This window comes from Terrapene carolina, unplaced genomic scaffold (assembly GCF_002925995.2).
Source record: "Terrapene carolina triunguis isolate 2854851 unplaced genomic scaffold, T_m_triunguis-2.0 Scaffold88, whole genome shotgun sequence".
Lineage (NCBI taxonomy): Eukaryota > Metazoa > Chordata > Testudines > Emydidae > Terrapene > Terrapene triunguis.
The window spans coordinates 33341215-33350606 of record NW_020664439.1 but is presented as its reverse complement, the minus strand read 5'-3'; positions in this window follow the sequence as shown (position 1 = coordinate 33350606).

The window sequence follows — 9392 nt, the reverse complement described above, 5'->3', positions numbered from 1 at the left end:
ATAACAAATGAATTGTCTTAGATCTGGGGGCTCATATTGTAGCCATTATAATTTATTAGAGAATAGTCTTAGCTGTGTGGAAAAGGATGGGGCCATCTGCAGTCTGTTCCTAGTAAGAGAATTAAACACAATGGAAACTTAGAATAACTGGTAAAATTATGCTGCAGGATGGCTCAGTAGAACTAAATGTTGCATAACATGTTGTCTGTTTTTATTTTTGCAGTGCTCCACTGTTCAAATTAACTAAGGAACTTTCCAGACTGAGGTATAATGTTGATTTTGAAAACATTACTTTAGCAACAGATAATAGGCAACTCCACACTTAACTTTTAAAACAAAGTCTGTGTAACTTGAACAAACTACTGATGAATTGTCTGCAGTACTTTAAATTAATTTTGTAGTTCATTATTTTTAATGGCTGCTTTTAACAGGCAGTTACAAGAGCACATTATTAAAGTAACTTTCGGTTCATTATTATGGGTTATGAAGAAAAAGGTGATGAAAAATGAAATTTCATAGAACACTTTCGTTCAACAAAGATAGACAGTAGAAAGAAGATGGTTTATTTCACTTCACCATCAGAAAATACTATAAAATAAATACACAGGGCCACATCCTCAGCTGGAACAAATTGGTACATTCCTTTTCAGAGCCAGCTGAAGATCTGTCCCCCAGTTTTACAACTGGTATCTAGCACTTCAGAGTTGATTTCCAACCATTATAGGATTATTGGGAGATAATTACCAGCAGTGACTTGGGACATCCATTACCAGATACTTTAGTTACCCGCAGTTACATCTAGAATGTCTATTCATAAGTGTAAAAAGCAACAGAGAGTCCTGTGGCACCTTTAAGACTAACAGATGTATTGGAGCATAAGCTTTTGTGGGTGAATGCCCACTTCGTCAGATACATGCATCCGACGAAGTGGGCATTCACCCACGAAAGCTTATGCTCCAATACATCTGTTAGTCTTAAAGGTGCCACAGGACTCTCTGTTGCTTTTTACAGATCCAGACTAACACTTCTCTGATAATTGACACTGTTAATAAGTGGTATTCTGATAACTAAATAGTATGTCTACAGAGTTCTATTGTTTAAGAAGTGGTCTGAAAAATAACAGACTTTTGATCATTGTTCATTTAGCACCATGCAGGAACAGATTAAGTTATATTATTAATTTAGGTCAGATTAAGTAAAGGATCCCAGTTCAGCAGTGTGATGTTTCATCACAATGTCTTGACACGTGTTAGAATGTTGTACCTTTTGACTTGTGGGAACATGATGGAAGTTGCCTTGCATTTTGGGATGCTTTGTCACAATGAAGGATGAAACCGCTGCAGCAGAAAGGCCCCTTTAGAACATGGAATCCAGAAGGGAGAGTCTCAACTGGTGTAAATGATCGTTCACTTCCATGGCAGGTGCTGCACTGACTTTAATGGAGCTGTGATGACTAGAACCAGTTCAGGATCCATGGATGCATACTCGCACCTGGCACCACATTTAAAGAGTAAATGAGAGGAAAAATTACAGATACTTGGGAGAAGGGGGATAAATGAAGAGTAATGGGAATAGAAGAGGCTTCTTATCAGGGCTGTGGATTCAAAGATCGACTTCTAGCACATAAGACAAATAACTGCACAAAGTGACATGCTGTATAGATGAATTAACAGGGGTACATACATTCACAGACATTTCAGCTTGATTCAGTTCTCCAGACGCCAGAATATTTTAAATGACCACCCACAGATATTCTGTAAAAAGACCTCCTAAAAGTATGTAACCATACTTAATCTCAGGGCACTTGTATATAAGCATGAAGGATGAGTACTGTATCTAATTTGGGAGCATTTCTGTTTTCATCTTTGAACATCTGCAGATTCTGTTCTTGAGACATGGATACAATATTTTTAGTGACACATCCTTTTTGTTTTAAAGCTTTCTATAGATTAAGGAGCCTGAGGACACCTTAGAAACTAATGCTGTTTGTGAGGTTGATTGGTGAACAGTGTAAGGATGGTAGCAAACTGCTTTGGCTTCAAATTCACTTTTCATTATTATTAGCAAGAGATATGTCAGCACTTTGCAGAAAGCAATGACCCCTTATGATAGGCAAAGGATTTGAACAAAATTGGCTCAGGTCCCTTCTTTCTGGGCTATGCGTTCAAAGACTCAGGAAACTTACAAAGAATAAAATTCAGTGAAGAGAGGGACCTGCAATAAACTATTCAAACTGATATGTTTCCTATCTTCAATAGCTGGTTATGCTTAAAATTTATGCTCCAATTCCAAATGCATGTGGGAGAAGGATACAGAGAGAGGATGGGCCAGTAATTTGGACACTTGACAGGGACAAAGAGTCAGTTCCCTGCTCTGCCACAGACTTCTTGTGTGACCTTGGGAAAGCTATTTAGCCTAGCTGGGCTTCAGTTCCCCATGTAAATATGGGGATGATAGCACTTCCCTACCTCATGCTGCTCAGATGGGGGCCATATTAATGTCTATCAAACTATGATATATCAGTTTGTTACAAAAGCAGCATCTTGTTTTTGTTTTGTTTGTTTGTTTGCTTTTATGTGGCATTTAAATGATTACTAATCTTAAATAAACCCTTGCTCATCCACTGTTAACTTTAAGCCAAATCATTAATATACACAAACTAGTATTTCTTCTTCACTGATTTCTACCTGGTATCTGTATGATGTATAATTGATTATCCACCAGTGGACATTAACATAACAAAACAACAACAAAAACTGGCCATGGAATCACATTAGTGAAAGATGAGGACAACTTTTGTGATCAAAATCCTCTCAAGAATATATTAGTGTTTCCAATCAGTGAGAGCTTAGGAGGAGATTTGTCACGTTGGTCTAGTTCTGGAGTTGGATTGCAGTTTTTCTACCCCTGACAAAACAGGCAAATTGTCTACATAATGAGGCACCTTCATATTTTCAATTGCACCATTATAATGGATAAACTTAATGATGAGTGACTCTCAGAAGGTTCATAGCACAGCTGGTCAAATGATTCATTACAAAGCAGGGGCTAGATTCAGGCTAGAACTTGTGTGGATGTACAGAGGAATGGGATCTTCCCTACATTGCTTCGTCTGGGGAAGGGTTGGAAAAAATTTCAATCCTATCCCTCCCCTGGGGAGCTGGGACTGCTCCCTAACTATTCCTCCATGGAATCAGTGCCCAAATCTAGCAGAGAAAATGGGAAGGCGCAAACAGTAGGCAGAGATTTGGCTATACTCTCCTCTCTGTACAAGCAAAAGTCTAGACATTAGGCCTTCTTCCTGTTTGTGAACTGTTGCCACTCCTGTTGTTCTTGGTGGACTAATATGTGGCATCTATGCTATTAAATGTCTAGAACTCAGACTGCTTTGCATTTCCTTATGATGCTTTTAGGAATGGGGGGAGTGGAGTTATATGCTAGTACAGGGATCGGCAACCTTTGGCCCGCGGCCCGCCAGGGTAAGCACTCTGGAGGGCCATGCCGGTTTGGTTACCTGCCGCAGCCGCAGGTTCAGCCGATCGCAGCTCCTACTGGCCGCGGTTCTCCGCTCCAGGCTGATGGGGGCTGCGGGAAGCAGTGGCCAGCACATCCCTCGGCCCGCGCCACTTCCTGTAGCCCCCATTGGCCTGGAGCGGCGAACGGCAGCCAGTGGGAGCCGCGATCGGCTGAACCTGTGGATGCGGCAGGTAACCAAACCGGCCCGGCCAGCCAGGGTGTTTACCCTGGTGGGCCGCGTGCCAAAGGTTGCCGATCCCTGTGCTAGTAAATGGCTCAGTATTTCTGCCCTGTAATTTTACCATTTGATCACTAGTTCCCCCATGTGTGAACATAAAGTTTGTTGAGCTTGTTTCAGATCACCCTTAACACTGATGTTCACTGCTTCACAAAGCTATGAAATAACCTTCCTCAAGACTGATATGCAGGAATGAACAAGTTAATGGGTATCAGAGCAACCATGCATTTTATGAATCCTTTGCTTGTAGTCTATGTAAAATCCAACATTTCAGACACTGTCATCTGTACAGAATCCGATACATAAACCTTTGAAAAGCCCTGCTTATTGCTCTTTTACACTCCCCAGCAACATTTTCATTGTCTGTCTTAATTGTTAATAAACATGGGGAAAGTATGGAAAGTTGGAAGAAAATTCAGTTTGGCTCTCCGGACTTAGTTGTAATTTGTCAGGAGGCTAAGATAGAGGAAAAGGTGATACAACTCAGGCTCTGTTTAAGTTGTTTTTCCTCTTTATTATTACTGGAAAATTATCATCTATCATTCATACTAGTGGTATCTAGTGGTCTCAACTAGGTTGGAGCTCCATTGCATTAGTCACTGTATAAACTTATAGTAAATGACTGTCCCTACTACAAAGATTAAGGCCTTGGCTACACTACACAGCTTTGTCGACAAAAGTTATGTCGACACTCAAAAAGCGTTATAATAAAAATCAGTATTGCATGTTCACATTCACTCCCTTTGTCAGTAGAGCGCATCCACACTTGGGGCACTTAGTATCAACAGTGTGAGCAGTGCACAGTGGGTACCTATCCTACAGTCCAGCTTAACACCTTCTGCCACTAGTTCTTGTGGGAAGGCGAAGCAGATTGTGGCATATCTTGGGACTTGGCTCAATGTCCCATGATGCATTGCTTTCTGTCCCAGCATTCCATGGGCTTCCGGCTTTCTTTCACAACATTTTTAAACAGTCCTTGTTTGCTGTGCACCCTGGAATCTTTGTGAGAAGGGATGGATCCTGCACTGCTCTTCTATGCTTTGATAACTGTCATGAAGCCATCACGGATGGCAGTGCAGTTAGTTGAGAAGTTCCTAACAGAAGAAGACACCCAGTTGCCTGACACGCTGTGTGATATGAATAGGAGCAATTTTAGATTGCTTTTGGCATTCACAGAACAGCTGCAGAGGGTGGACCATCGCTTTTGAGCTTGGGAAACAAGCACTGAATGGTGGGATCGTATAGTCATGCAGGTGTGGGATGACGAGCAGTGGCTACAGAGCTTTTGGATGCGGAAAGCCACCTTCCTGGACCTCTGTGTGGAGCTCGCCCTAGTACTGCAGCTCAAGGACACCAGAATAAGAGCTGCCCTATTGGTAAAGATGCACATGGCAATCACTGCATGGAAGCTGGCGACGCTAGACTGCTACCGGTCGGTCGCAAATCAATTTGGAGTCGGGAAGTTGACTGTTGGGGCTGTGTTAATGCAAGTGTGCAGGGCAATTAATTGCATCCTGCTACAAAGGACAGTTACTCTGGGAAATGTGCGTGTAATAGTGGACGGCTTTGCAGAAATGGGTTTCCCTAACTGTGGAGGTCTGATAGATGGCACACACATTCCAATTTTGGTACCAGACCACCTTGCAATGGAGTACATCAATAGGAAGGGGTACTTCTCCATGGTGCTGCAGGCACTTGTGGATCACCGTGGGCATTTCACTGTCATCAATGCGAGGTGGTCCAGGAAGGTGCATGACGCACACATCTTCAGGAACACCGGCCTATATAGAAAGCTACAAGTGGGGACTTTCTTTCCTGACCAGAAGATTACAGTGGGGGACGTTGAAATGACCATAGTGATCCCGGGAGACACAGCATATCCATTACAGACGTGGCTCATGAAACATGACATGGGAAACCTGGACAGCAGTAGGGAGTGGTTCAACAACAGGCTGAGTAGGTGTCGGATGACAGTGGAATGTGCCTTTGGCAGATTAAAGGCGTGCTGGCGATGCCTTTATGGCAGGTTAGACCTCGATGCAGATAATATTCCCATGGTCAGAGCCGCATGTTGTACATTGCATAATCTTTGTGAAGCTAAGGGTGAAAAGTTTGCTCAGGGGTGGAGTGGTGAGGCAGACTGCTTGGCTGCTGAGTTTGAGCAGCCAGATACCAGGGCTATCAGAAGGTCCCAGAGGGGGGCAATTCGAATCAGGGAGGCTTTGAGGCAACACTTTGAAAATGAGAACCAGTAATGTATATCTCTGTGACTGGTGCTGCAATGTTACATCACATGTAGTTTTCCTAGGAAGCAATGGTGACATCTGGAGCCTTTCATTCCAGTAAGCAAATGATTAAACTGCCTGTGTATGTATGGGTAGTGCCTGCTATCTCAATTTGTAGGAAACAAAGATGAGTTACCATTAAAAATTTTGCTTTTATTGCACAACACACACACACACACACACACACACACACACAAAGATGCTTGGTGGGAAAGGAGGTACCTGGGAAGGGAAGACTTTCAGAGCTGTGTGTAGGTCCATCTATAATTTTGAAAGTTGTCTGAGGGAGTGGAGTGAAGGGGAAACCGAGAAGTCCCGGAAAGCAGAAAGGACTGTATGGGCGGAGTTTTGGGGGGGGGGGGAATGGAAAAGAGTTCTGAATGTGCTACATGAGAGGGCAGGTACTCATCTGCTCAGTCTGCAGCATTATTAAGGACTTCAGCATCTGCGTTTACTCCTCCATTACGTTAATCAGCCACTTAGTAGCATCCTGATTTTATTTTCTGTCCTGCCTTTTGGCTTCTCTCTCCTCCTTTTCTCTGCTTTGGAGAAGTGCAGTACCTCCCGGAACATGTCTTCTTTGCTCAATCTTGGGTGCTTTCTTATCTGGCGGAAATACTTAGCTGGGTGTAGGGTGTTCCTGAAGGCCACATCTGCCAAAGCAGAAGGAATAATGCACAGAAGCATGATTTTTATGTTCATGCACAGAATTGAAACATTTCAGTAAAATACACCATTTGTAACATTACAGTCACTTTGTCACTGACCCTTGGCAAGCACACATCTCTGCGAATACCCAAAGCAAGGTGAGTGTTGTCTGGGGGTGGTGAGGGTGTGCTCTACATTGGGAAAAGAGCACTCCACAAGGGTTGTGGTGCAGCTTAATAGGGAAAAAATTCTAATATTCTCCATTTTTCCATAGACGGGGTCAAGCAGGGAAGCGAGGGTACATCTACTAAGGCCAAGAATGACTTGAGTGGGTCACTGCAGACTATGTGGCTCTGGGAAAAAGGATAAAGGAGTTTGAGGCATAAGTCGTGTTGAAGGAACAGGGAGGGACCATTGAATTCTGGAAGTAAATGTGTGGTTACACAGGTGGTGTCGGAGACAGGGCTTTGGATTCTTCGACCATGGGATGTTGTTCCAGGAAGAAGAATTGCTAGGAAAACATGGGATCCACCCAATGAAGAGAGGGAGGAGCATCTTTGCAGGCAGGCTTCCTAACCTAGTTAGGAGGGCTTTAAACTAGGTTCACCAGGGGATGGAGACCTAAGCCCTGATGTAAGTGGGGAAGTGGGATACTGGGAGGAAACACAAGGAGGAGGGCATAACGGGAGGCCTCCTGATTCATACTGAGAAAGTAGGGTAATTGGCTAGTTATCTTAAGTACCTGTACACAAGCACAAGAAGCCCGGGAAACAAGCAAGAAGAATTGGAAGTCCTGGCACAGTCAAGGAACTATGATGTGATTGGAATAACAGAGACTTGGTGGGGTAACTTACATGACTGGAGCACTATCATGAATGGGTATAAACTGTTTAGGAAGGACAGGCTGGGGAGAAAAGGTGGAGGAGTTGCACTGTAAGTAAGAGAGCAGTCTGATTGCTCAGATCTCCAGTATGAAACTGGAGAAAAGCCTGTTGAGAGTCTTTGGGTTAAGTTTAGAGGCGAGAGCAACAAAGGTGGTGTTGTGGTGGGTGTCTGCTATAGACCACCAGACCAGGAGGATGAGGTAGATGAGACTTTCTTCAGGCAACTAACAGAAGGGGGACTTCAATCACACTGACATCTGCTGGGAGAGCAATACAGCAGTGCACAGACAATCCAGGAAGTTTTTGGAGAGTGTTGAGGATAACTTCCTGGTGCAAGTGCTGGAAGAACCAACTGGGGGCCATGCTTCTCTTGACCTGCTGCTCACAAACAGGGAAGAATTGGTAGGGGAAGTAGAAGTGGGTGGCATAGCTGAGTTCAGGATCCTGACAAAAGGAAGAAAGGAGAGCAGCAGAATATGGACCCTGGACTTCAGAAAAGCAGACTTTGACTCCCTCAGGGAATTGATGGGCAGGATCCCCTGGGAGGCCAATATGAGGGGGAAAGGAGTCCAGGAGAGCTGGCTGTAATTTAAAGATGCCTTATTGAGGGCACAAGAACAAACCATCCCGATGTGCAGAAAGAATAGCAAATATGGCAGGTAACCAGCTTGGCTTAACAGTGAAATCTTCGGTGAGCTTAAACACACAAAGGAAGCTTACAAGAAGTGGAAACTTGAACAGATGACTAGGGATGTTAGCAACAAGAACAAGGTCAGGGAACGTGTGGGACCCTTACTGAATGGGGGAGGCCACCTAGTGACAGAGGATGTGGAAAAAGCTGAAGTACTCAATGCTTTTTTGCCTCGGTCACAGAAAAGGTCAGCTCCCAGACTACTGCACTGGGCAGCACAGTATGGGGAGGACGTGAGCATCCCTCAGTAGTGAAAGAACAGATTAAGAACTATTTTAAAAAGCTGGACATGCACAAGTCCATGGGGCTGGATACCATGCATTTGAGGGTGCTGAGGGAGTTGGTGGATGTGATTGCAGAGCCATTGGCCATTATTTTTGAAAACTTGTGGTGATCAGGGGAGATCCTGGACAACTGGAAAAAAGCAAATATAGTGCCCATCTTTTAAAAAAAAGGAAGAAGGAGAATCTGGGGAACTACATAGTCTGACATCTGTCCCCGGAAAAGTCATGGAGCAGGTCCTCAAGGAATCGATTTTGAAGCACTTGGCGGAGAGGAAGGTGATCAGGAACAGTCAACATGGATTCAACAAGGGCAAGTCATGCCTGACCAACCTGATTGCCTTCTATGATGAGATAACTGGCTCTGTGGATATGGGGAAAGCGGTGGACATGATATACCTTGACTTTAGCAAAGCTTTTGATATGGTCTCCCATGGTATTCTTGTCAGCAAGTTAAAAAAGTATGGATTGGATGAATGGATTATAAGGTGGAAAGCTGGCTAGATTGTCGGGCTCAACTGGTAGTGATCAATGGCTCGATGTCTAGTTGCAGCCAGTATCAAGCGGAGTGCTTCAGGGGTCGGTCCTGGGACCGGTTTTGTTCAACATCTTAATTAATGAGCTAGATGATGTGATGGATTTCACCCTCAACAAGTTCGCATATGACACTAAGATGGGGGGAGAGGTAGATATGCTGGAGGGTAGGGATAGGGTCCAGAGTGACCTAGACAAATTGGAGGATTGGGCCAAAAGAAATCTGATGAGGTTCAACAAGGACAACTGCAGAGTCCTGCACTTAGGACGGAAGAATCCCATGCACTGCTACAGGCTGGGGACCGACTGGCTAAG